General features: G+C 28.1%; 1 protein-coding gene across 4 annotated transcripts in view; it reads right to left on the bottom strand.

Moving 5' to 3' along the window:
• Positions 1-20,328, bottom strand: part of LOC129961870 (tyrosine-protein phosphatase 69D-like) — a 666,258-nt gene extending 645,930 nt beyond the window's left edge. For all 4 annotated transcript variants that reach the window (XM_056075481.1, XM_056075482.1, XM_056075483.1 and 1 more), the window contains exon 1: positions 20,038-20,328. The gene's annotated coding sequence lies outside the window, so the exon portion shown is untranslated. The remainder of the gene's footprint in view (positions 1-20,037) is intronic.
• Between the last annotated feature and the right edge of the window lie 7,021 nt (positions 20,329-27,349).

The following is a 27,349-nucleotide window of genomic DNA, read 5'->3' as shown; positions in this document are numbered from 1 at the left end:
AGGATCAATTAATTATAATGATATATGTTCGATTATTTCATCATAAGGATCATTTAAAATTTTCAAAAATTAAACTAAACATAGCATTATCAATTAAATTTTAGCTAGTGAATTAATGTGTGTGAATATTTAAAGTGTGTACATGCTATTAAATGAAATTTGAAATATATGTGACTGAATAAACATCGCATAGTGTACCTTCTTTTTCTCTACAGATCATCTTTCTTTGTTTTAAATGGAACTCCATAACATTGAATGACCTTACATTATAATAAAGATCAATTAATATAAGGATATATGTTTAACTATTTCATTATAAGGATCATTAATTTTTTAAATTAAACTAAATATATTAATTAAATTTAAACTAGTGAATCGACGTGTGCGGATATTTAAAGAGTGTGCATGATATTAAATAAAATCTGAAATATAAACCCTACTTTGGAGTTCATGTCCAACGAAAGAAATATTTATCATTATTCAACATTAGAAAATTACTTCAATGAAACATTCGTTGGAGAAACTAAAAATTCTTTCAATTTAATTGCAACAATAAAGAACAAAAACTTTAAAATGAATTATCTGCGTTAAAATGAAATTTGAAATATTTATAAAATTTTAATTAGATCATCAGTAATAATAATAATGATTTGTTTTTTAAGATAGTGCATTAAATATTTTCTCAAGATAATTATTTCAGAAGTTACTTATAAAAAAAATCTTAAAGTAAAACATCGTCAATTGAAAAAATTGTTGCTTAATTAATTGTGATGAGAAATAATTAATTTGGAAAGACGAAAAATGAGAAAAATCCTGCAGATATGAACAAAAATAGCATATACAAATTTCATGTCGCTTCTGTTCACTGTTTCGGAAAAGATCTTATGATGAATTAATAGACACAAATATTTTCAATTATATATGTATTTCAATCAATATGACAAGTCGATTAATCATATTGACTGGTTATTATTAATAACAGCCGATTCATCTCATTGACCTTAACTTATGAAATGAATAAGGATAATACCTACTTTGTTAGAAAAGACAAAGACAGTAAATTAAGGATTTATTGTCTACCAAAGTGGGGTTAAAAGCGATCGCATGTGCATGTGCTAATGTTTCGAAAATTGAATGACCATGTTCAAAAGTTTACTAGGGCGACAACTTAACTTTTATTTTCATCAAAGTTATTACTTCTGAAAAAGTGAAAAGTCATTTAGGTGTATTTGCATTGAATTCTTGAAACGAATAATATTTATAAAGCTATGAATTTTACATTCTTGTTTTATATTACAAAAAAGTTGTCGTTGTAATAGAACTACCACCGTACATCCTTTAAAAAAATGGAAACATTGTTTGAGATATATTTAATTTTAATTTGTGAAAAAATTAACATACAGCATGTGTGAAACATTTAATATCATTAAACTATTTTTTTTAAATTCTATAACAATTATTGAAGGAATTGGTATTAACACATATCAATGAATTTATAAATTACAGTAGACAAAACCTTCCTTTCCGGAAATGACAATATGACACTGAAATTCGTTTTTTTATTTAAAGTTTATTACATAGGTAATATCATGTCTTACAAGGATCTTCAGAATACAATGGAATGTGTTAAACTCAAAATAGGGACACCTGAGAAACATGAAATAGTTTTGGACACTTTGTTGTAAGTGAAAACCAATTGAAACTGGCTAAAGTTAATGCACATAACTTACTGAAATGTTGAAAGTTGTCGAACTTGCAGTCAGTCTTAAGGGCATTTTCTGGAGCTCAATTCAATTGTATAGACAGAGTCTCAAAAAAAGTGAAATGAAGGAATGTCTAGAATTCTTGTAATATAGCCGAATAGAAATTCATGACAGAATATCTAAGAACATTTTTTTGTCTGTCAAAAACTTTTCTATGAAAATATATGCTTCCCTTACTGGATTAATTTTGCACATTTATATTTCAAATGCAAAGCAGTTGATCAGACATTCAAATTTTCTTCGAATAACTAACTGCCTCGAGTAAATCTTAAACAAGTCTATTATTGTTCCAGAAATATTTAGTTATGTAAAGGGTTAGATGACTGCATGCATAATATGAAATTCAGTGTTAACACCAATACATGTAATTATTGCCGTAAGTGTTCCTACTCCACGAAGCAGTTGGTACAAGACTCCAAAGCAAACAAGTCATGACGATTTGTGAGCTTAACGTGATGGGTCAATGAATATTGTTGCCTAGCAAATGAAGCTAAAATTAGTGAAATCCGCTCATTTACCAGTTTAAGAGATATAGAAGTAATAAAGAACTAAAGTATTAAATCTATACATCTCAGTTTCTTTTAAAATATCAGGAATTAAAATAATTTACAAATATCACTTGTCACTCTGTAATCGTTTGCTAAAAACTGAATTACAAAATAATAAGATTTTCAATCAGATGCTTTTTTATTCGTTTGAACAGTTAATTCTGATTTTGACTGGATTATTTTTGGACTAGTGCTTAGCTTTGGATAATTCATTTTTTAAAATTTTTATCAATAATTAGCAGATTATTTTAGAGATGTACCAAATCGTATATTTTTTTTTACAAGACCGTATTATGTGGGAACAATTCTAGTTATTTTCAATCTTAGAAGAAGCAAGTTTTATTAAGAGCAAATGATCACAAATGAAAACCAAACCACTAGCATATGTTTTGTTGAAATAGTTGAATTAAATTCTGTCGGTATGAGACTGGAGATTCAACACTTACCATGAGGGTATTTTTATTTTTTAAAATCATCACCATGTATGCTACTATGTCGTGTTTCTTTCTAGCTAGTCGCCTTGGATGACTAGCTGATGAGAAGGACATATTGATTATATTTAATTTGATTAAATCGTTTAGATGTAACTTAATTTCCATGATTACGTCCAATTTTCCGGTATTAAAGCCGTATTATTTTAATTGTCTTTCATATGTTTATTGTGTACACTAATTTTTCTAATGAAGGCTAGTCCTATGACATCATAGTGCTAATAAAAACGGAAAATTCTGGTTCAATTACCTTTTAAATGGTATTGTAAATTCACTGTTTGTAAACTACGCAAATATCAAACAAATCTACGTCTTTAGCATTCAACAATGGTACTAAATTAAATAATTGATTACCTGGTAAACAAAGAAAACGATTGGAATCTCGGAGCGACAATGTAGCTAATTGTTGAAAATTAGGTTAAAAATCCGAAATTCAGACGAAATGTGTGTGAATATTGAATAAATATTTTCTTAAATTTTCAGGTGGCTTAAACATAAAATTTATGGCACAATATTTTCAGAAATGACGGCAAAAAAACATCAAAATTTCGGTTAATTTTTAATTAATTTAAATTCTAACACAATTTTAAAAAAGTTGCATTGAATTACACATTTCCACACTCCAAAGAATATATATGTACGAAATTCGGTTACTTTAGGCCAAATCATCTAGTGTGTAGAGCGCCAACACACACACACACACACACACACACACACACACACACACACACACACACACACATTTTTATTGAAGACTTCGTTTTTAAGAATCATGATTTTCTTAGAATGGAACAAGCATGGGTTTGGGAAAGCAATAAATTTCCGAGTTTTATTAATTAAAATAAATTTTCGAGTTACTTATTAACTAACATAAATTTCCGAGTTACTAATTAATTGTAATGCATAAAGTACTATTTGCTAAGCCGTTTATTCAACCTTTTCGTAATACATATAAAGTATGTCACAAAATGATTATTTTAAATATATAGATCGTATTCTAAAATCAATAAAAGTATCACCGTATCATAAAAATTTGATTTAAGAATGTGTTATATTTCCATGCATTAGCCTTTTTCGAGATGAAAGTAAATTATGGTATTATATCTGTTTACTTCCTTAAGAATTTACAATAATTTAAAATCAGAGTGAGTAAAGCCGATGTAATTTGGTATACATTGACTTTACGTTAATATCGTAGTTCTAAAAAATCGTAGGGTTTAGCGCAATCAGGCAACAACAAATAGGATTAAAATTCTCAGCGCTTCAACACTTAAGAATGAATATTATTTTTTTTATCGATAGCTAAAGCTCAGTAAATACCATCGATCTAAGCTGTCTCGATTCAATTAGATTATCTACAACAATATATACAGATGTAATAGTAGTATAAGACTTGGATGAAATTTCCTATTTTTAATACTATTGGAATTATGTTACTTTGATTGCGACTAATAAATATTAGACTAATACGATAGATTTGTTAAGTTACCTAAATACAAATAGTATTTTCTTTTTTAAAAATGCAAGCAAATATTTTCTGAATAAACAAATTTTAATGCCAGAAATGTATCGCGATTTCCAATAGCTCACACTTCAAAAAATGACATTTTTTGTTATAATACGGTAGATAAACAATAAAGATGGAGCAGTGATAAGAGAACTAAGTAGCATATGTATTTTATAAAATTACAGTAAGCTTAGAATATGTATAACGGAATAGAAAATTTCAGTCTTCAAATGTTGTAAATTGAAAAATTAATTTTCCATTTTTCTAGATTATTCTAACTTTTATAATTAACACATGAAATCACATTGAATGTTGCATTAAAATAAATAAATTTCCCTAAATTTATTGGGGGGAAACCTATGTTTTATTAAAAAATAATGATGATTCCATTTTTATTTTTCAAGAAAACGATGGAAAATTTTATAACCGTAAAAAAAAAAAAAAAAAAAAAAAAGGAAATTTTGACAAATCTGCTTATTAGACTCTGAAAAACACAATTTTGTCATTGTGTTTTCTTACTTACATACTAAAACCGTTTACTAAAAACTGAGTCAATTACTCTTTGGAAATTTGACACATAATTCTACTCCAAATCTGCAGATTTCTATCAAATTTTGAAAGAAATCCATTCAGAGGAGATCTGTTAAGTAATTCAAATACAAACTGCACGATAACTACAAAACTACAAGAGAGTTAAATCAATCAAATTTGGCCCACGAATTTAATATCTTAAGCCTAAAAATATCTATTAAATTTGGCACCAAATCTATCAGGATGTTGATCGTTATAGCTCATATATTTACAAACACGTAAACGCGATAACAAACTATTTTAACAACAATAGATTTTTGAAATTCGATACGGGATTCTGTGATTACGTTTGCAATCCGTGCCAAATTTTCATTTTAATCGTTATGAAGGAGTTCAATATACATTAGGTTTTTGATGTACTTTTGTATGAACCACATCCTAGCAAACATTCGCCAAAAGTATCGCCCAAATGTTTCTGAATAAGCTCTTTCGTAATCAATTTTCTTCAATAGCCTTATAGCCATGTACATTTGTTAGAGAGTAGTTTCGGGAAAGTTTTGGGGAAACTACTTCCGTTGCTGTAAATGTGATTACTGAAAAACATTAAAAATGCGAAAATCGTATCTATGAAAAAGCCATATTTAAAATTTTTTTTTTTTTTTTTTTTTTGTAAATCGCTTAAAAAAGTTGCATCGATAACTACCTTGAGAATAAATTATCCGACCATTTACACAACAACTAATATTCGGCTGAATCACTTGCCAACAACTTTTCCAATAGGAAAAAAAAAAAAAACCTTTTTTGACATCTTCAAGAGTGAAAATTTTAATATTATATATTGCATTATTTTGGCGGCTCAAAACTGTAACTAATAGACTATATAATCCTAACTGGCATGAGATATTCACAGGATCAAAGAACGAAGATAAATAATGATGGAAACAGACAACAAGTCTTTAAAGCAAGAATTGAATGAATTTGACTCGGGACTTAGAAAACAGCCTGCTGAACTCGAGGTGATAAATTGCATACGGAAACACATATGGTCCGCACCTGTCTAATAGTCTGAAGATAGCTTAGATAGAACAAGGGGATTCCTCTATTTCCACATCATATTTGTTTGAATTGGAGGAGGCGTCTAAGTGACTCCACGACTCGGCTTCAAACTTCCAAGCACGAAAGGATTTTGGAACCCAAAAAAAATTTTATTATTATTCTCGAAGTGTATTTCTCAGTTTAGTTTAGTTTACTGATATTAACGTCCTATTTTAAAGTAACACTAGGGTTATTTTGGAACGGACCTCGTAATTTTGAACCGCTGTCAGATGACGAGGATGAAACCTGAGCTGACACCCTCATCTCCAAACTTCCACACCTCACCACCAGCGGTAGGACGTTTGACCCCAGACCCAGACCCGTTCGTGCACCAGACCCGCTTACACGAGGGTTCTTCGCTGAAATCGGGTCTTGATCCTGAAACCCTCCAGTTCCGAAGCCGAGATCTTGCCATCAGGCCACCGCGGCCGTATTTCACAGTTCAAAAAATTAATAGTGGTAAAATTAATAGTGTAAAAAAAGTCGCTACCTAAGAACTATGTGTATATGAAATACGTATGTGGTAATTACTATTGTATATATGAATATTTATATTATTATATCTCGTGCCCGCGATGAAATCAAAAATCTTGAACACCATGGAACCATTTTTAAGGAAACAACGGAATAGACTACTGCCGCACAACATATCGCTATTATTTTTAGAAAATTAGTTTTGCTAAAAATATATTTACTTTCATCAAAATTAAATATTTTACGAAAAAAATTGCTAAATTTTCTTATTGACAAAAGAAAATAAAAAAAAAAATGAATTACTTCACAAGGGTTATTTTTTGTTGCAAGAATATTTTTAATGGTAGTGACTAAATATTTCAACAGAAATACAAAATTAAAAATGTTTAATTTCCATAAGCAAAAAATATCTTGATAAAAAATTCACAGATAAGAATTAAAGGATCTAATAATCAATAAAACAGAGGCTAAGTGTTATTAAATAAAATTATGTTCATCATTCTGGCATGAAAGTTGGTTTTACCAATATATTTCAAATATAGTAACTATTTTTCACGAACTAGTTTATCGACAGATCCAGCTAGCTCCCAATATTTTCAAAAAGCTATAAATGGGTGAAGCAACCAGTTAATATATATTTAACAGGGCATTTCCTTCGTAAACCAAAATTACAGCTTTAATTCCAGAATGCATTTAAAATACGTAATCTTTATTTTGATGAAACTGCCTTCGATTACTTTTGCAAATAATTAAATTTAATTGAAGTATGTTCATGTTCTGTTTTAAAGCATTCGTTGATGGATTTGGAACGATACTTTGTATCGTTCCAAATAACAGTAATTTTGTACCATGGTTAAATGACCACAATTCTCCCTCACTTAAAACTTTTACATCATACCCTTTTTTTATTTACTTATAGCCAGTCACCTTTTTATCGCAGAACTAAGCCATATAAACAGGACTGGCTGTTATGCTCCTTAACTATCCAGGTTTTGATCAGAGGCCAATGGTCAACCAATATCCAAAAAAATATTCAGACTGTTAGTAAAAATCTTTGTCCTCATTTTTTAAATGTTTTTAAATTTTCAAGAAATTGAAAACTTTTTTTTTAAATAATCACTATCCATAAAGAGTTTTCTTTCAATTAATTGAGTTCGGCACATTCTGTTAACTTATGCATTTCATTAGAGGATGAGCTTTTGATCACAATATATTAAATCCGAATCACTTTTTTCCTTTATGTAACTTAGTCTCAAACCTCCAACTATAATGAATACTAGTTACCATTAAGCCACCATTTCTTTAGCACGATTAAATAGGCCTTTAATTTAAAAGAAAATATTGTTCTTTACAATTCATTCTCATATTAAATCAGCAGCACAATTATGTTAGCCCCAAAACGAAATCTCGTGACAGTTTGGCTTAGGCTTCAAAATACATTAATTAATACAGAAAGCTTATCTTAATTTAAAGACAAATCATATGAGAGTTTGTATTAAAAGTACTATTCATTTACATATTAAGCATCATGTATTAAAGAGGAGCAAATAATGATTTCAGAGTTTTCAGCTCTTTCAAATTTGATAAGTCTGCTCTGCTTGGATTGAAATAAGTAAATAATTTAAGATACTAATTCAGTTTAAGATTCCTATCTTAAATATGAAAGACTTATGATACTTATCTGCTTTCTAAGTGTATCGTATTCGCACTTCACTTATTTAAAAGTGGCTCAACTAGAGCTGTCATTTAAAACATAAATTGATACTAATAAATTTAAATTAGGGCCATTAGTAATACCGAGTTGATGATGCTAATTTAGAGAGCGGTTTTCGATCAGAAATCTCTCATCATCACAGCAGATTATCGTGATACAGAAAATACTAATGAGCCACCCTAAAGCCGAATTACCGCTTCTCATATAAATTAAATTCCTGATTCCGTAATAAATTAAATAATACCATATTGGAGATGCTTCATTAATCTCTAACATCACACTACAAGGAAATTAAATTTATCTTCCTTGTATATAATATATCGCCGGGACATATATTATTGCACAGTTTTCTATTAATAAGGCATCATTTAATTATTGAAAAACTCTATATTGCAACAAAATTTCATGAATATTATAGAAAGAATATTAGCGGGTAATGAGAAAATATATATCTTTCCGCATCATTCCATATACAATATATTGAAATAAGCAATGGGCATGGTCTCCCCGAAATTTTCTCGCATACTCTCTAAAAAATGTGTTTTCCTAGCATGACATTGGCGTACAAGAATAACGAAATGTTTGCTTTTGACGTGAATTTAGTATTTTTACTGAATCTTATCGTGTTATCCTTGGCGAGTTTTTCGGCAGCTAATCCCTGGCCTGCGGTTAACAGTATGCGAAATTTAATTTATCAGACGCGTTTTTCCTAACCGATTGAAACAAAAGTTTGACACAGAATTACAATTTCCAAAATCATGCATCAGATTTGATATATTTGTGTCATTGAGCTATCATTTTTTACATTTTTTTGAAAGTACAGACTGACAGACAGTCAATTTTATCAATCTAGCTCTCTTCGTTTTGTAATTATGATGTAATTATTTGCAACAAAAAAAACACTTTTGGAAAATGTCTGCCTGTCTGCCTGTCTGCCTCTTTACACCAATTTTTTTTTCCAGTTTTGAGCAAAATACGTTCAGAAGAAATTTGCCTGTCCGGCTGTTCTAATAAAAGTTAAATGAAACCATGAAACGAAGAGAGCTAGATGGTGAAAATTAATACACAAATTTAACTTCTACAGTATATTCCGATCAAATTTTGAGCCAAATCGAACAAGTAGTTGATAGTCGCGTTTTGTATTAACAAAAACATATAAATGCGATGACTTAAAAACGCAAAGATTTAAATATATCAAATTTGATATACAAATTGATAACTACAATTATAGTACGGTGTCAAATTTTTGTTTGAATTGATTGGAAAAAAACGCATTTAAAATACAAATTCGAATTTCATATGTTAAGCGCATAGCAGGGATTAACCGCCAAAACACTCGCCAAAGTTCACATGACAGTTTTAGAAAAAATGCTAAATTCACGCCAAAGGCTAATATTTCATAATTATTTTATGCCACCGTCACACAAGGCGTTCTTTGGTTTTATACATTTATTAAAGAGTATGAGAGAAAGTTTTTTTGGATATCAATCCCGCTGGTAGTCAATTCTTTTTGCATTTGTAAATATTCGTCATAAGGAAGCGCACTATTTGCCAATCTTCGTTCCTCTCTCTTTTATTCACCACTAAGCATCATTATCAAAGAAACTGGCAATTTTTTTTTCTTGGGTGGGACCATTCGTAGAGTAACTTGGTGTCTCTAGGATGACAAAATCGATCGTTTCATTCCATTCTATATTTTCAACAACCTCATTTAAAGTGATTAATAAATTTCTTCTTTATAAGAATGAACCATGCTTTTGAATTCTTACTTCGTAATTTAGAATCTTTATGAGACCAGGAGGTGAGTAACTCATTTGGATCTTATTCTTGAAACATCCTATCTACCATAAGCTCGTTTATCCAAGCCAACTAGGTCCATTAACAAAGCCTCGGTTTCATTGGAATTGGGTCACAAATCAGAAGCTTGGCAACCACAATTCCGAGAATCAGGCATCGCAATCCAAAAATCGATAAATAATCTGTAATTGCTTTCTATAGTACTGGAGTGTTATTAAAAATTATTTCATATTTATTATTTCCATAACGGTACAATAAATGCTTTCTTTATAATTGAGAATTTTTGTTTTACTCTGAAAAATATAAATAAATATTATTCAAAACTTTCGGCTATTTTCATACTAGGATTTAAAAGTGATTCTGAACATATTATTAGATGCTCTTTTAATCCCATAATTCTTGAATTATGTACTCCTTATCAATATTCTATTCCATTAATTCAACGAATAATTTAATGAAATCAGAGTAGAAAATTCACACTTTTTTTCTGCTCTGAAAACAAATTTCATATCCTTGAAACCTTTTTAGTTATATTTTCTTCATTTGTACAGAAATTTTATAGGCAGTATCAAATATTGATAAAAATGTAAAATAATAAAGCCTACTGAGGCCGATGAAGAACGGGAAACACTTTTTTTATTATGGATTTTGATTTATTAAAAATATCGTCTTGTAATAATAACTATAAATGCAATTTCTTATTATTAATTGCATTTCTTGGAAGTCTAATAAACATTCCAAAAGATAATAAGCAGGAGTGGTCTCCTGCAAATTCTTCCTCATATACTCTCTAATAATCTTGTCATGTCATCGAATGGCTTGCGTAGTTTTGACGTACAATAGTCACGAAATATTTTTGGTATGAATTTAAAATTTTTACTCAATATATCATGTCATCATTGGCGAGTTTTTTTGGCATGTGTAAATACTCGCCAAAATTTAAAAATCGAAAAATTGAATTTCCATTTTAGACAACTCAAAAGATTGAAACAAAATTTTGACAAAAAAATCTCACTTATAATCACAAAATCCCTTACCAAATTTGATATATTTGTCACTGTGTTTTTAAATTATTGCATCTACTTGTTTCTGAAAGTACTTTCAAACAGACAACAACTCGTTGTTGAATTTGGCTCAACATTTAACAGATGTCTATACTAAAGATGTTAAATCTGTGTAGCTAATCTTATCTATCTAGATCTCTTTGTTTTGTAATAACGTGTTGCCTTATATTCAAATAGTTGGGCAGGCGAATTTTCTCAGAACATATTGTTTCAAACTTTGATAGAATTCTATAAATTTGGTGTAAATACTGTATATCAATTTCCATCGTCTAGCTCAAGGTATTCGAATTATTTTTGTCATTGGAAAGAAGACGTACATTTTCCAAAAATGTGTTCTTCGAACTCGGGAATGTACCAAAAGGGAATTTTATCAAAATTTCGAGTTGGAATTATTTGACGCTTACTATACTTATTTATACTACGTCTACAAGAAAGTAAAAAATGATGCTTTTATTAACAACTTTGATCTGATTGTATAACTGATTGTTAACCACTTTCTTATAACACAAACATGCATCTGTTTAAAGAAAAAAATCAACAGTAAAAATGTGTTTTAAAAAGTTATGAACAATACGCTTCAACAGTAAATATTTTAAAAAACGAAATTGTATCAATAGTGGAATTGTTTTGCTCTTTAAAGTGAATATAATCCCATAAGGCATTGTAACTAATAAAATTCTCAAGTCTCTGTTTAATATTTCGGTGAAAATACTTTTGTAATCGTTACATACTTGTACGATTACGATATACTTGTACGATTTATTTGCACACAATCGCAAAGTCTATCCAAAGGATGTAAGACATTGGAAGACACAGGCGTGTGTATAAAATCAGCGAACAAATGAAGCAACTCATAATTAATGACGTCGACCAGTTATTACTCTCTGTAAATTTTGGCACCACAAGGGGAGGGGGGTATATTTGATCTTTGTAAGAGCTTTCGAGGCGACTCAAAGGTTCAATATTATTTCCGAATTATTGCATGAAAAAAAAATAACTATCAAATAGCAGTTGGTAGATAGTTTCGATCTTTTTCTTAAAGCATGATGACTACAATAAAAGGACGACTTTTCGTAAAAAATAGGGATTATCTTTTTATTCTTTATACTTTATTTTAGAACAATTTTATTTTATAAAATTGTTTAGATTTGCTTCTATATTCATATTACAATTAATTTTATATTCTTATAACTTACTTTTTAATTTACTATTTTATTTCTTTAATAGGCTTTAATCTATTATAATGCAATTTTTTTTCAAATTCTAAATTTTAGTAAAAGTTTTATTTAGATTAACCTCAAATTAAAATTTAATAAATTCTGTTTGTAAAATTTAGTACAATGATTTCTCAATATATTTTGCAGTTTCATAACTTTTTAATAAGCAATCATATTAACTGGCCGTAAAAATTAACAATCGAGACACAACTATATTATTTAGAAAAATTTTTGCAGTTTCGCTTTTAATTAATACATTTTTGTTCCAAAGGTATTTTTAAAATAATTGTATAAAAATATTCAAAAATATTAGCATATATATCATTCTTCTAAAACTTTATATAATCATATACTTCAAATAATAAGTTGCATTTATTGATAAGATGTTTAGTAATAAATTTTCTGCATGTATTAATCTAATAAGAATTTATTTTGCATTGCAGTTATGTTAGAAGTTAAACTTTAACACAACCTAATCGACGAACTTCGGAAAAATTCTACTTATTTTTTTATGTGAAAGAAATTATATCCGATAAGATTTATGAGTGTCCAAAAAGACATCAAAATTGTTGACAGTAAACCACCTTACTGGCCACATAAGCTGTCCATTTATTCAATAAGTTTGAAATCGCCAGTTAGTAAAATCTAAAATCCATAAAACTGGAATTTCGGTTCCCCGGTCGCGAATTAGTGCAGCCGTCGTTCGGAGTTGGCTCGCGACAACTCAACTCCACCCAAACGGCCCAAATTCCGAGTTGAAAGCGAGCTCTCTCGTGTCGTACGATTTATGGGGACTAATAAATTATGACGAACGTTTGAACGTTGCTTATTCTACAAATTCACGGCACAGGCGTCGGATTCATTTTGGCGCGTAGCTCTCGCCTCGTAAAATTTTCACTTCGATTAACGGCCAGAGTGTGAATGGAAAAGAAATGTTTGGATTTGCTATTCAAATAATCGGATTCGACGCCTGCTTGAGTTGAGTCGAATGATGTTTTATTCCGCGTATGAAACAGTCACAAAATTTGAATAGAATAATTTGTGAATCCACAGGTTATTTAAACCATTAATTTAATTTATGCTTTCTTTTTTTATAGTTCAAGTGATTGACTGAATAGTTTTCAGTGATTGCATCAAATAATTGTTTAAAAATTTACCTTTTAAGAAAATAAAGGTGAAATATGTGAATAAATAATTAACAATAAAAATCAATTAATACTCTGAGTGCGTAATTTCTTAATATTACTATTTAGATGCAATGTTTGCAAATAAGTTCAAATATTTTTCAAACAAAGTGAACTGATATATGTTAAACGATAATATATAATAAAATTCTGTGATCGTAAAAGTAAACACTCTAACCTGCGTAAAACATAAAATGGACTGGTTGCCAACCCTTGGAAATCGCTGGATAACATTTGAAGGGTTAATTAATAATTTACTTATTATATTTTAATTGAAGTAGGAAGTTAGTGTAGACATATTTTAGCCAAACGATTGTACTCTAATATATTTTAATTAAATGTTTAAACTTTGAACCGATTTTTTTTATTTCTTTCTTATATAGTTGACTTTTAATTATTGCTCAGTTTTATCAAATAATGTTGAATTTTTTTTTCTTAAAAAGAAGAGTATTATTGTCTTTATGAACTATTCTTTGTCAAAAAAATCCATTCTATTAAAACAATGAAAAGTTTTATTTATTTTAAAAAAATTGCCTAGTTTGGTTATAAAAGTTTTAATTTTTGATAATATATATATATAATCCTAATTAATTTCCTAATTTTTTTCTTTCATTTAGCCTATATTAACTTCATTCTAAAGTGATCTATTTCCTGATACAATTCCTCTTTTTCTATTTAATAAATTCTACACGAGCTCTGTATAACTGCTTTAATCAGCATTTTCACACGCTTCGAGTGAAGGAATGAAAATCTGTCAAGCTCATCAAATTAATTCTTTTAAAAAAGATACCTATATTTATCTTTCCCAAATCTACACATGTCAACGAATCCCTATCAGAATCTCATAGAATAAAATCACTGGGGTAAAATCTTTGCTCTTCTCACGAGTTGTGGACAGACATATTTCACCGCTTTTTTTCTGTTAGCAAATTATGCCTCTCTAGATGCAATAAATCGGAAGTTTTAAAAATTCAAAAGTGTCTTTCTTCTTCCACGAAACTGTTTAAATGTATATTATATTATATTATATATATATAGTTTGAGAAGACAAATGCAATTCATTAAATAGTTATAAGAGAATATTAAAAATCATTAAGTAGCTTTAAAACACCACATTATAGTAGACGTACAAAGAAGAAAACAATTTCTTGATGTCTAAATCAAAGATTATAACATCTCAACTTCATTGTTTAATTCATTCTATTACAGATTATGGTATTCTCGTTTCTATTGCAACTCTCAGAAATCCAATAACTCTGTTGTAAAGGATATTCTGATCATGATCAAAAGACAGCGTGTTCATATCTCATCCAAATCACTATATGCTGATATTCTGTACACAGTAACTCATTTCATCAATGTGAAGAAACGATTTATTGCACAAGAGCGATGAAGCATATGAATGAATTATTTACAAAATAATACTTTTCAATCCCATTCATAGCGCATAAAGGGTGCGAGGAATAGAAAAGGCAATAATGAGATTCAAAATTGTAAGCATTGTATTGTTTTGTTCTTGATCTAGTCATCACTGACAATAAAATGCAAATGCTCATCTAAAAGGACATATATATATATAATAGCATTAACAAATGAACAGCGGATGTTCAAACTCAAGTAAATAAGTAAATTATCACTTGAGAAAGATTTATTGATGCACAGACGAATTGAAAATCAAGCTAAATGAACGATGAATATTCAAACCATCATTAAACTAAACAAGGCATTATACTGCAAAATATAACTCAGCACTTTCAAAATTTTCCATTTTCCTATGAATCCACAATGAGATCAATTTGTTCCTTGCTGCTATCGAATATACTGGAAGTTTCCAATTATAAGTAAAATTTTGATTAGTTTCGGCTAAGCAAACCATAAAGAATGATATCTTGAATCATGGGGTTTTCCTACCAGACAGTCGTTCGATTGGACCTTGCGCTATAAAATTTACTATGGCACAGCCCATATTGAATTTTTCTTGTTTTGCCTGGAAGATATCGTGCATCTCTCTGATAAATTACTTTCCGATGTTTTGATATTTATAGAGCAAATACTCATGTGATCGAAGTCAGGTAATCGGATGATTATGAACTTCAATTTTCGGAAATTTTTCTTGCATACTCTTTGTGATCATCAATCATATCGAAAAAGATAAAAATTATCGCTTATAAAATTAAAAAAAGACAAAGAATTTTACTTATAAGCGTTGATACATTATCTTAAAGCCAAAAAAACGTTTGTAATAATCTGAAAGCATCAGAAAACAAACCGATTGATTTATTTACAAAAAAAAAAAAAAAAAAACATAGAAAAATAAATTAAAAAATGTGCCTTTAGCTTTCCATCGTAAAAAAACGTTTTTCAGTAATAAGTTAAAATTAATGTTTTAGATATTTTTGGAAATTCAGTACAGTTTTTTTATAATAATTGACCGTTGATGAAAGTCTGTATTGAGAATAAGATAAAGACTCGAATCAAAATAATTTCACAAAAGATTCTTAGAAACATTTTACAATACTATTCGTTTATGTGATGCTTCATTTATTAATTGTGCTTTAAAATGCTTTTAATTTTTATTGACATTAAATAGTATAAAAAATTAAATAAAAACTTTCTCAAAAAACCATTTTCTTTATAATACCGCTTTATTAAAAAACATTAGAAGAGAAATTTCTGACCAATGAAAATATTTGACTTAAACAAGAATGGAAAAAATCGCATTAGACAGATTATTTTCGAAAGGAAAATAAAACTAAAATTTTAAACAGTTACAGTAAATAGAAATAAAGGGAAATCATTTTCCAGTATAAAGAACTATTTTTTATTGTTATTTTACTTATTTATTTTGCTGAAGCGAAGGTCATTAAGTCAGTCTATTTTTTTTTTTCATTTGATTAGCTGGTAATTTCAAATAATATTTTAGTGAATATTAAATGCGCTTCTGATCATATCATTATTGTAGAAATAGGCTAATTTTGATGTGCCTTAACAAATATCAAACTCTCTTAATGATATAGAATTTTCTCAAACTTTTATAATAACAATGCCTTTTTTAACGAACATAACAAATTCTGAACATTACTTACAACTTTAATCATCAACTGAATCATTTCAGCTAGTTAATCAGATGAATAAAAAATGTATTAGATAGATGTAGGTTATTGGTTATCAATTCAAGAAAAATCAGTCATATAACTAATATATATTGTATAAGATTTTATATTTTTCATGACATTTTATATTTTTAAGACTTTATTCTGAAACGAATGTTTCATTCTGTATCACATTTTATACGAGAAAGATTTATTTTTTAACATTAATGGGTGGAAATGCTATCAAAAAATTTTAATAGCGTCTTTATCAAAAATTCCGTAAAATAATTCGTATCAGAAAATTCTTTTATTCTTCTGTGATGAAACAAAATATTCAAAAACTTCTATAATGCATTTAATTTGAAAACGATTAATTTCTTCAAAAAAACTTACGAACCGTGCTTTTATCTTTGACCTTAAACAGCTAAAAATTGATTCAAAAAGGATTAAGAAAATTTAAAAAAAAAAATAATAAATAAGACGTGGAATCTAAAACGTATACTGAAAATGCTTAGACCTCAAACTTAGCTAATACGTTCTTCATCGATAACGTGTGGTAGAAAACTTATTGTTTGGAATGTATGTTGCAGAGAAACCTATTAATTTAGCTACCCCCAGACTTCATGAAACTCGAGAACCTCCTTTAGAAAAGCGGCAATTATTTCTACAACTCTTTGTTAATTATCTCATTAATGTTTTCCAAGAGAAAAAGCATAAGAAAATTAAATTATGAAATGTTGACACCTTGAGTTACGATGTTATGATTCTTATTAGGTAAAAAGTGGATTTTGTTTTTAAAAAATCAATTTCTATTTCAGGTGTCCGTTAATTTTAAAAACATTTTGAAAATACGGCGCATTTTCAAAAAAAAGGTTTTATTTCTTTTATTTCATAAAAATTCTATAGTTATAAAACTTTTATTGACACAATTTATCAGATAATAGCAAAAATTAAAAATAAGAGGTAAAACCAGAATTAATATGAAACTAGATATCTATACATATTCAGAAAATTACTCTGTTAAATTAAAGCTTTTAAAATTTGATTTAATAATTTATTTCATATTATATTTTCTTACTTTGTTGAACGTGCTTTCCATTTAATATCCAATACAAATATCTTTTAAATTAATATTAAGAATCTTATATAAAGTATAAAGAAAACACAGTAAACACTTTTAAAGTATATAAAAATATGTTTCATTCATTTAATCATTTTGAAGAAAAAATAATTTTTGAAGAGGATTAGAAGAGACAAAATTTCTATGTATGGGCAAGATATTCTTTACTATGCAATTTTCATCAGATGCAACACTCTCCTATTTTTACTAATGAAAAAAATAATTATTTCTAGAAGATAAAATAGAAATGTTTATAAATATACTAACTCAAATTTATCTATAGCACCTAATTATGACAACAAACTTTAATATTTCGCAATACGAAAGTTTAAATAATAAATAAAACTTTTAATTTCAAAATTGAATATAACTATTTTAAGTTTAACTGTTTAAAGAATTTCAGAATATTGCCAAACACATGTTTTTGTACTGATTAAAAAAATGCTAAAATTATTAATATCTGTTAGACATCGTAATTTTTTTCTTACGACTTCTCATCTTTGGAGGGAATTGTAGAAATGTTTAAACTTCCGTTATGTTATCTCGACTCTTAGGTGAAAATTTAAAAAAAAATAAATTGCTTATTTAATAATGTTTTAATTATCTAATAATTTGACAAATCTCAGAAAATCGAAAATAATCAACAGTTAATTATACAATCATTGCCTTAGATTACGTGATTTAAAAAAATAGCTAATGCCGCAATTTAAAATATGCGAATAAAATTTACTTGGTTTTCCAATCAAACAAAAACTGTTGGTGAAATTTTAATTAGTATTTTATTTCGAGGGAAAAAATATGAAAAGAAAGAGTATAATTATCTTTATTCATCTTTTATAATGTTAATTTAAATTATAGTTTATTTTAAAATATTGTTGCTAATAAACCACATTTTAAATGCTAATAATTCGGAATACTAAGTTGATATTGAGCTGTGCTCTAAATTAAGATTTTTTTTTCACTTCATCATTAAATTAATATTAGTCTTAATTTAAAAAAAGTTAACATTCCCGCTTTTTTTCAAACAAAATCTTTATTAAATTTATTGTAATATAATATCAATTTTTTTTAGAAAACTTTCCTTTTAAAAACATTGTCTTGAAATCCCATAAATACTCGAGCTGATTTTTAAATATATATAAACTAGCGTTAATTCTTAAGTATTTGGAATTATTATAAATATTAAAGTCAGAATGATTTAATGTTCAGTTAATCATTTTATTTGAGTTATATGAATATTAATTAAATATCTAAATTATCAAAAAACTATAATTTATAAATTTGTTCAATTAGCAAGTTCAAGCTACATAAATTAAATTTTCTATTTAACGACACATAAAATAGGCAAGCTTAATGTATTATAATATTTTAAGAAATTAATATTTTTAATCGCTAATAATGGAAAGTTAACAGTATAAGAATATGAAGATTTCAATCAAAGCAAATATTGTATCTTTAAAGTTCAACATCCAAAACACGCTATTAAATAAATTAAATTAAATGAAGTTTCATTAATTATTAACACAGCGCCGTACTATAAACTCTAATATATATGGTATCTAAGAAATATAGATTCTCTAAAGATCGACTTCCATTATAATTTCATGTGAAATATTTTCTAACGTATTTTAATTCAATTTTTTTACAGTTTATTTGTAGAATATTATTTTGTGAACAATTTCAATTGAATATTCTTTTTTCTTTAAGAAAATTCCTGTCTATGATTTTGAAAATAAATATCAAATATATTTGAACCATCTATGGGCATTTAATTTGCATCAAAAATTTAGAGGCACATTTTGCGTAAAAAGTTTATTAAAGACAATAATAAAACGAAGATAGTAAATTTTGTCTAATATAAAGTTTTTAAAGTTTAAAATTCTTTGTAATTCAAAACATAATAATAATAAATATGCCATAATGAAGTTTATTTTATTTAAAAATATTATTCGATGTGTGATTATTTCACATCTGGTTGCTTCTTTCGTTTTTTTTTTTTTTATGATTATATAAAAATAGTTAAGGATGTCGAATTAAACTTTTCTGATAATTTTAATTGTTTAAATAGTAGGTTAAATTGTATTAAATCGTACAATATGTATCAGTTGGAGAAACTTTCTGTTGATATTTATCTAAATTTAATTTATATCGCTTTACGATTATCACAAAAATGAAAAGATTTCAAATTTAATTAAGAAATAACTTTTATAAGTCTTAATAGTTTATTGTATAATTTTATGGAATTCTTTTAACCACTACGTAGAATATAAACTAGTATTTGAAAAAAAAAATTACATGAATTTTCTACAGAATCCCTTTTTTTCATCATGGAATATTTTAAAAATTGAACAGAATGATTGCATAGTTTTACTAAAGTAACGAAAATAAATCGATCATATTATATTCAATTACATAATTAGCTTAAAATATAATTTCTTACCTCAACCATGAATTTTTATCTCCTTTCAACTTCCTCTCTTCCTTCCTTCTAGAGCCGCAAACAAAACTTATACAAAAATTGTTCTTCCAAGTCCAAAAAACACTCACCAACAGAATATCACAAAAAAGAAGCCACAATCCTAAAAGTACTTCTTACAAAGTCCTCCTCCGAGAACCGATACAAACTAATAAAACTCACTCGAAATAAAACACAAAAAAATGCATTTTCTATTTCGTCATTCAGTTTATGGGCGCAGACGAAACTTTCCTGAATTCGTCTGCTTCTTCTGCGAGTCCGACACCGACTACCACGTACCATCAGCGCCTTCGATGTTCTCTTTCCCCCCTCTTCCCGGCATGCCCCTGGTGCAAGGGCTTTCTGGCAATGCTTAGAGCGGTTGCCCAGGAGACAGTAGCAGTTTGGCGGCACAAAGTAACCCGTGTGGAGAGAGTGTTCTGGTGCTGACTTGAGGGGTGCACAGGAAAACAAACACGGGAGGGATAAGTTTGGGACCTTTCTGACACTGATCGCCATCAAAGGTTTGCCTCTCAATGAATGATGAATCAGAGTTTTTGAAATTCTAGAAATTATTAATCAAAAGAGTAGAGTGTCGGCTTGGTACAATACAGTCGCTCTGCTGCTGATTTGAAATGTGTGGGCAGGAACAAATAGAAAATGTGTGGGCAGGACATAATAAAACATTTATTTGTGATCAAAAATTTAACCAAAGTATCAACAGTTTGGACTAATATAGGAAGAATTTAAAGCAACATTCTCGAAAAGCATAATAAAATATTCTTGGACTGACATAAGAGTGTGAAGAAAAAAAAAATCAAACCACATATATGCAGTTAGAGTGCTAAATTAAGTTTAAAATGCTTTATCATTATCATATAGAAATATGAACTTTTATTCTAAGGAAAAGTTCATATTTTTATATGATAATGATAAAGCAGTTAAATAATAACATTTTTATCTACATAATTACTATTTCATTTTATTAGTAATAAAGAATAAAGAATATAGAAATTCTTCGTTTCTTTATTCTACTTATCAAATGTCTTTCTTTACAGAAATATACGAATAATAATAGAGAATAAAGAAAGTCTTTATTTCTATATTCTTCTTATCAACTTCTTTCCATTATTGAAATATAAAGAATGAAAATACCGATAATAAAGAATAAATAATAAAGAATTTCTATATCTTTTTTTTCAAATATATATATAATTAGTAATGAAGAACGTTGATACACCTACCAAATAAAATATTTCTGTAGTCTTTATAAGTAGTTATATCAAGATGTTTCATTTTAAGAGTAAATAGAAAGGAAAATACGGGAGAAATAGGATACTATTTGCCCATTACTAAGGATTAGTTTCTCAAAGGAATATACTTCCAATGGCAAGATTCTAATTAGACAAAGTAATCTGTTAACTGGAACCACAGAGAAGTCGGTAAAAAATTATTTAACAGGTTGAAAAATAAATTTGTAAAAATTACAAATCCTTTGAATTTCATTAGAAGGATATTAAAACATTATGAGATAAAAATAGATTGTTGTTACTCTGTATAGTAACATCGATTGAAATGGCTCTAATAAATTTGAAATGAGATGTTAAAAGATTGAAACTGACCAAAGAAAGTAAATTTATACTATACTCTTTTTCTTTTGAATATTTGAAATGAACGTAATATCACTCAAGAATAGAATTTAAAAACTCACATTTATAATATTTACCAATAATAAAGATGTGCGTGTGTAACTTGGAAAGTGGAAATATGCATCTCGAAAAGTTTTTTTTAAAATTTTAATTACACTTTTCCATTAATTAAAAATTAATATGAATTTTGGCGTTTCCTAGCGATGAGGTCCAAAAATATTATTACATAAAAATTAATTTTATACCATTTCAAAAATTAAAAAAAATGTATTTTGAATTATATGAATTTAATAGTTAAAAAGATTTTGGCTTAAATTCATCATTTTTGAAACAAAAATTTTTATTGCCTAATTTCGAACAACACATAATGTTATTGCTAAAATTTCAAATTGAGTTCATTATTTCTTTGAATATTTAATAGCGTGATTTTCTTCTTTTATTGGAAGCAAACGAAGAAGGATCGTTTAATCTTAAGTATTATTAAATATACCATCTTTGTAAATTACAAGATAGAGAGAAAAGTGAAATTACAATATCGCAGAATTTAGTAGATGAACCAAATAATTACCTTTTTTAATAAATCTATGGTGTTATTCGATTTTCGCCATTTAAAAGGTCTGTGTACACAAAAGGCAGAACTTATATAAGGTAATTAGAATAACACGTCTTTAACGCAGGACAATTTAAAGAAATCACGGAGAGAAAGTTATATCTAAGCGATTTATCTGAAAACAAATATAAACAAAATTCCCGATTAACCAGTTGGTGACTTTTGGTGACTGCTTTATATATCAATAAAAAATCATGTCTTTATCTCTATCAGCTTCCAAATGCATATTCACTTTGTTATTGCAAATTTATAAAAAAAAAAGACGTGTTTTTGCATACAAAAATGGATGTCAAGCAGTCACAAATAACAAAATATTTCATTGATAACATTAGAAATATTTCATGTTTTTATAGCTATGTGCTTATATGTTTTATAGCTTTATGTTTTTTCATTAGTTTTTTTCACTGAAAAATAATTCAAAGTTAATCATTAAATTTTTGATTAACTTAAAAATGTGGTGAAATAGGAAACCAAACTTAATGCTTAGTTAAAATATAAGTACTATAATGTACAATATCAAAGAGGAATTCACTGTAATCTTTTTTTCAGATTCTCGATATTTCAGAAACTAAAATTCAAGAACTGTAACTTTAAACTTCTACTATTGCTCTTTGGAAATATATCACAGGACATTAATAAAGGATTTTTTCTCAGGATCAAAATTAATTTAAGCGATTCTTACATAGACTATCAAACCTCTGGTCTAAAACTGGAAGATCAGAAAGTTCAATACATATATTATACCATAAAGCTATTGGATTAAATATTGTAAATATAGAAATGTATAAAATATTTGATTAGATCTGAAACTATTTAATAGTGAAGAAATGATAATTTTTCCTGTAAATAATGATGAAGTATATAAATTTCATACGATAGCTGTAAAATAATTGTACATCTGGACTACATGAGTACTGTGAATTTTAATAATACATAGAAGAACAAACACGCGTTTGAATTATGAGGTCATTTATTCGTGATGAGAAGTTTCTCTTTCATTGAGGTAATAAAGTTAAAAATTTCAAAAGCCCTTAACCCAGAACGGCGAATACCCAATCTACACATGAATTACTTCTTGTGATTTCAGAGATTCGTATATGACTAAGGATATGCATTTCAATCAAAATATTGAAAGTTCGGAAGAGATACTGGTCTCTGTTTCAGAGATCAAATATTCTAATATCCAGAGGCTGGTAAGAAAAATCTAGTCAGGATTTTTATGTGATGGAATATCTATTTTCTAAACTATAATAGTTAAATTCTTATATTTCAAATTTCGATATGCAATAATTTGTTTTATTGGTTTCTTTAAAAAATAAATTTATTGAGTACTCTAGATTGGAAATTTAATTAATTTAAGAATAGGTTTCTCTTTTTTTAAATTCCTTCACTTTAAAATAAAAATTATTACGAGCATCAATGAAATTTTCTTTTAGTTCCATGGCAGGTTCAAGACTAATCGAAATCTTCTGACCCCAAAATAAGACCTTTGTTAAAGATATAAGGATCCGTTGTTTCTCGTCACTTCTTTATTTTAGGATAGCTGATACAAGCAGCTTTACCAGGGAATGAATTATTTGATTGTTTTTTTAACAAAAAAAAAACTATTTAAATTTTTGAAGCGAATTTTTCACTAAAAAAACTTCTTACATTTCAATATCCTGCACCCGTAGAAATCTTAGAAATGGGAATAGAAAATGCATAGCATGGAGAGGCTGTTGCTCTAATGGTTATTATTAACGATGTGGGGCCGAGTTCTCTGAAATCTCATAATTTGATATAATTACTACAGGAGAGGGTGTATCGTGACTGGTGATGAACATTAAGGCTGAACTTTGCTTCTTCCCTCATTACTGTTTCGTTGATAGTTATTCATTTCAATCCAAGATGCTTTTAGCTACGCTTAGTAACTATGTGAAATATTCATTTTTTTTTGTAAAATTTGAATCATTTATAACATATCGAAAATTATCACATATAATGATCAGCATATATTATGTATGTTTGTGTGCGTAACAATAAAATTTCATAATCTAATTTTTATCCTAATTAATTTCTAAATTTTTATTTTAATTTAATCTATATTAACTCATTCTAAAATGTTCTCATAATTCCTGATCCAATTACCACTTTTTATTTAATAATTTTTAACGTACGATCTAGAAAACGGACGACCACAGTATTTTCTCAAGCTTCGAGGGAAGGGATAAAAATACCTAAGTCCTACAAAATTCCTTTAAATATACTTAAGATTCCCTTTCCTACTTCGACACGTATCAGAGAAATCCCTAAAAAATCTCAAATAAAACCACTGAAGGGAAAAATTTCTGTCTCTGTTGCACTTGTACCACGATGTAAACGGATGTCAGTTTATCATCACTTCTTGTATATAAAATGCTTTTCGAAGTGAAGTAAATCGTTAAAATCTCAAAAGTTTCTTCTATTCGGCCAGACAACTGCTAAAATATGTTTACGCACACACACACACACACACGGTATTTGATGAATGAATGCCAGAGGAGAAAAATTAATATTGTTTAATTAAAAATAAAAGGTAAAGGAAAGAAATCAATAAAGGTAATCCAAGGAAAATGCCTATATTCTACCATGAATCCATACTACATATTCTATATTTTCAAGAAATTATCAATTGACAGTTCTAAAATACAGTTCAAAACTCTGATTGTAGCATTTAGGATATAAATTATACATTTTAGATATTGCGTAGTTTAGTTATATTATAATTTTTTAAAGCAACACTAGGGCTACTTTGTCACGGACTTCGTAATTTTGAGCCGCTGTCAGATGACGACAATTTAGATATTGAAGTTAACAATCTGGCCATATATGTTCAAATATCTTCTTCCTTCTGTTCAATTACCGGAGCACAAAATAAAAATGCAAATGCACATTAAAAAAATTCGTAATTATAATGAAAACAAAATTGACAAAGTTTACAAACGCTAAAATTTAATAAGCACATGGTTCCGAGCGAAAAATGATAGTTTTTTTGTATTAAGTTAATTCGATTTGACTCCTTATTTAAACAGTTCCCATGTTGCCTCCTGGAATAAATCTGATGTTTGTCCTTCGAGATGTCCTGTTTCCTTTACACAATAGAGGTCCTTCAACTTGACTTTTACCACTACTTACTCTTATCAAGATCGAAAGATTTTGGTTGTAGTTTTAAACCAGTTCCAAACTGCGTTCGCTGTACAGACGCAAAATCCCCTACCTTGTTCTGATGTGCATTCTTTCTTTTCTCATTGAAATGTTGAAGTTTTTCTTTTTCATCTTTAAAGTGTTTTCTTTTGAGCTTCCTCACGAATCTTTTCCCGATCTTCTTTGAGCGATTTGATGTTTTCCTTTCTCAGCATTTTTCGGATCTTAAATCTTCTTTAGTTTTCATCTTCACATTTCTTAGAAGTTGAAAAGGTATTCTTTACGCGCGCCTGGAAACGGCCTGGGGTTTAGTGTCATCTGAACAGCTGGAACAAATCTATACCATTTGTTCGGATCGTACATAGAGGACTTGGTTAAAATTGGAATGGTTGTAACATTGGGTTGTTTTTTTTCCACTTTCCCATCATTTTTTGATCTCAGTGATAATACTTATATATTGGATAGTTTATTTCTCGCAATAGTCTTGTTTTGTTGTAAATGCTGCATGTTTATTCATTTCTTTTGGTGTTGGTTTATGATGCAAGAGACATAATTGGCTTAACTACGCCAATCATATTATTTAACCAGTGGGAGTGGTCTCTTCAAAACTTCCTCGCATAATTTGTAATAAAGGTGCTATCCCAACACACATCGCAAAAAAAAAAAAAAAATGGTGTGTGAGTAAAACAGATAATGTTTTGCATGGTACTGGCTCATAATAATTACAAAAATATAAGAATTTGGTGTGAATTCAGCAGTTTTACTGAATTATTTATCTTTGAAAACTGTTTTGCCAGTTAATACTAGTCACAAAGCTAACAATATTGGAAAATCGAATTCGTGTTTAAGACGCGCTTTTCCCGGCCGATTAAAACTAAAATTTGATAGAATTTAAATTCAATTACAGAACAATATATTTAATATATTTGAATCCATTTATAATAACCTTAAATAATTTTTTAATATATTTCAAATTGTTTATAATAACCACACATTATATTTAATATATTGAAATCAGTTTATAATTACCGCATATTATATTTAATATATTAAGTATTAACCCTTTAGAAGGCCATTTTTTTCTAGTTATGTTATATTAAAATAGTTTTAGGATTAAGCGTAGCTTAAGCAAAGCGATTCATTTAGCTTCTGAAATAAATTTAATTTGATTAATTAGTTAATATGGTTAATTAGTAATTAAATAACAAATCAAGATACACCCATTGTATGTGAGATAAGGAACTTAAATATCTAAGTTTAATTGCAAAATTTGGCAGAACTTGGACTAATTTACATAATTCCATACAAAAACTGAAAAATTTGGTGGGAAGCATACTTCCCACGGCCCCTGAAAGGGTTAAGTTATGAATTCTCCTATTTGAAGTATCGCATTTACACATGTCTGAAAGTACAGACCGAAAGATAGTCAACTCCTTGTTGGATTTGGTGCAAAATTTGAAATATGTTTACACTATTGATGTTAAATCTGTGAACTGAATTTTATCCACTTAGCTTTCTTCGTTTTATAGTTAACTTATATTCGAACAGTCTGACAGACGACTTCCTCTAAATGAATTTTGCTCAAACTTCGATATAAATATATAAATTTAGAGTCAAGATCATATACCAAATTTCTTCCGTATGACTTAAAGCGTTTTTGAGTTATATTTGTTGTAGGCAGACAGGCCGAGGTATATGCAGACATGGTGCCAAGAATACTTTTTATGAAATTAGGCAATTCTGAAATGTGAAGCTCCGACAAAATCTAGAATCTTCTATACTTCGTGTGCAAGAAAGTAAAAAGCCATAATATTTTAAATATCTGTAAAAGAATGATGTCCCTGATATAATAAAAGTAAAAAATATGAAATTTCTG

This window comes from Argiope bruennichi, chromosome 2 (genome assembly GCF_947563725.1).
Source record: "Argiope bruennichi chromosome 2, qqArgBrue1.1, whole genome shotgun sequence".
Lineage (NCBI taxonomy): Eukaryota > Metazoa > Arthropoda > Arachnida > Araneae > Araneidae > Argiope > Argiope bruennichi.
This window is presented reverse-complemented; position numbering and strand designations above follow the sequence as displayed.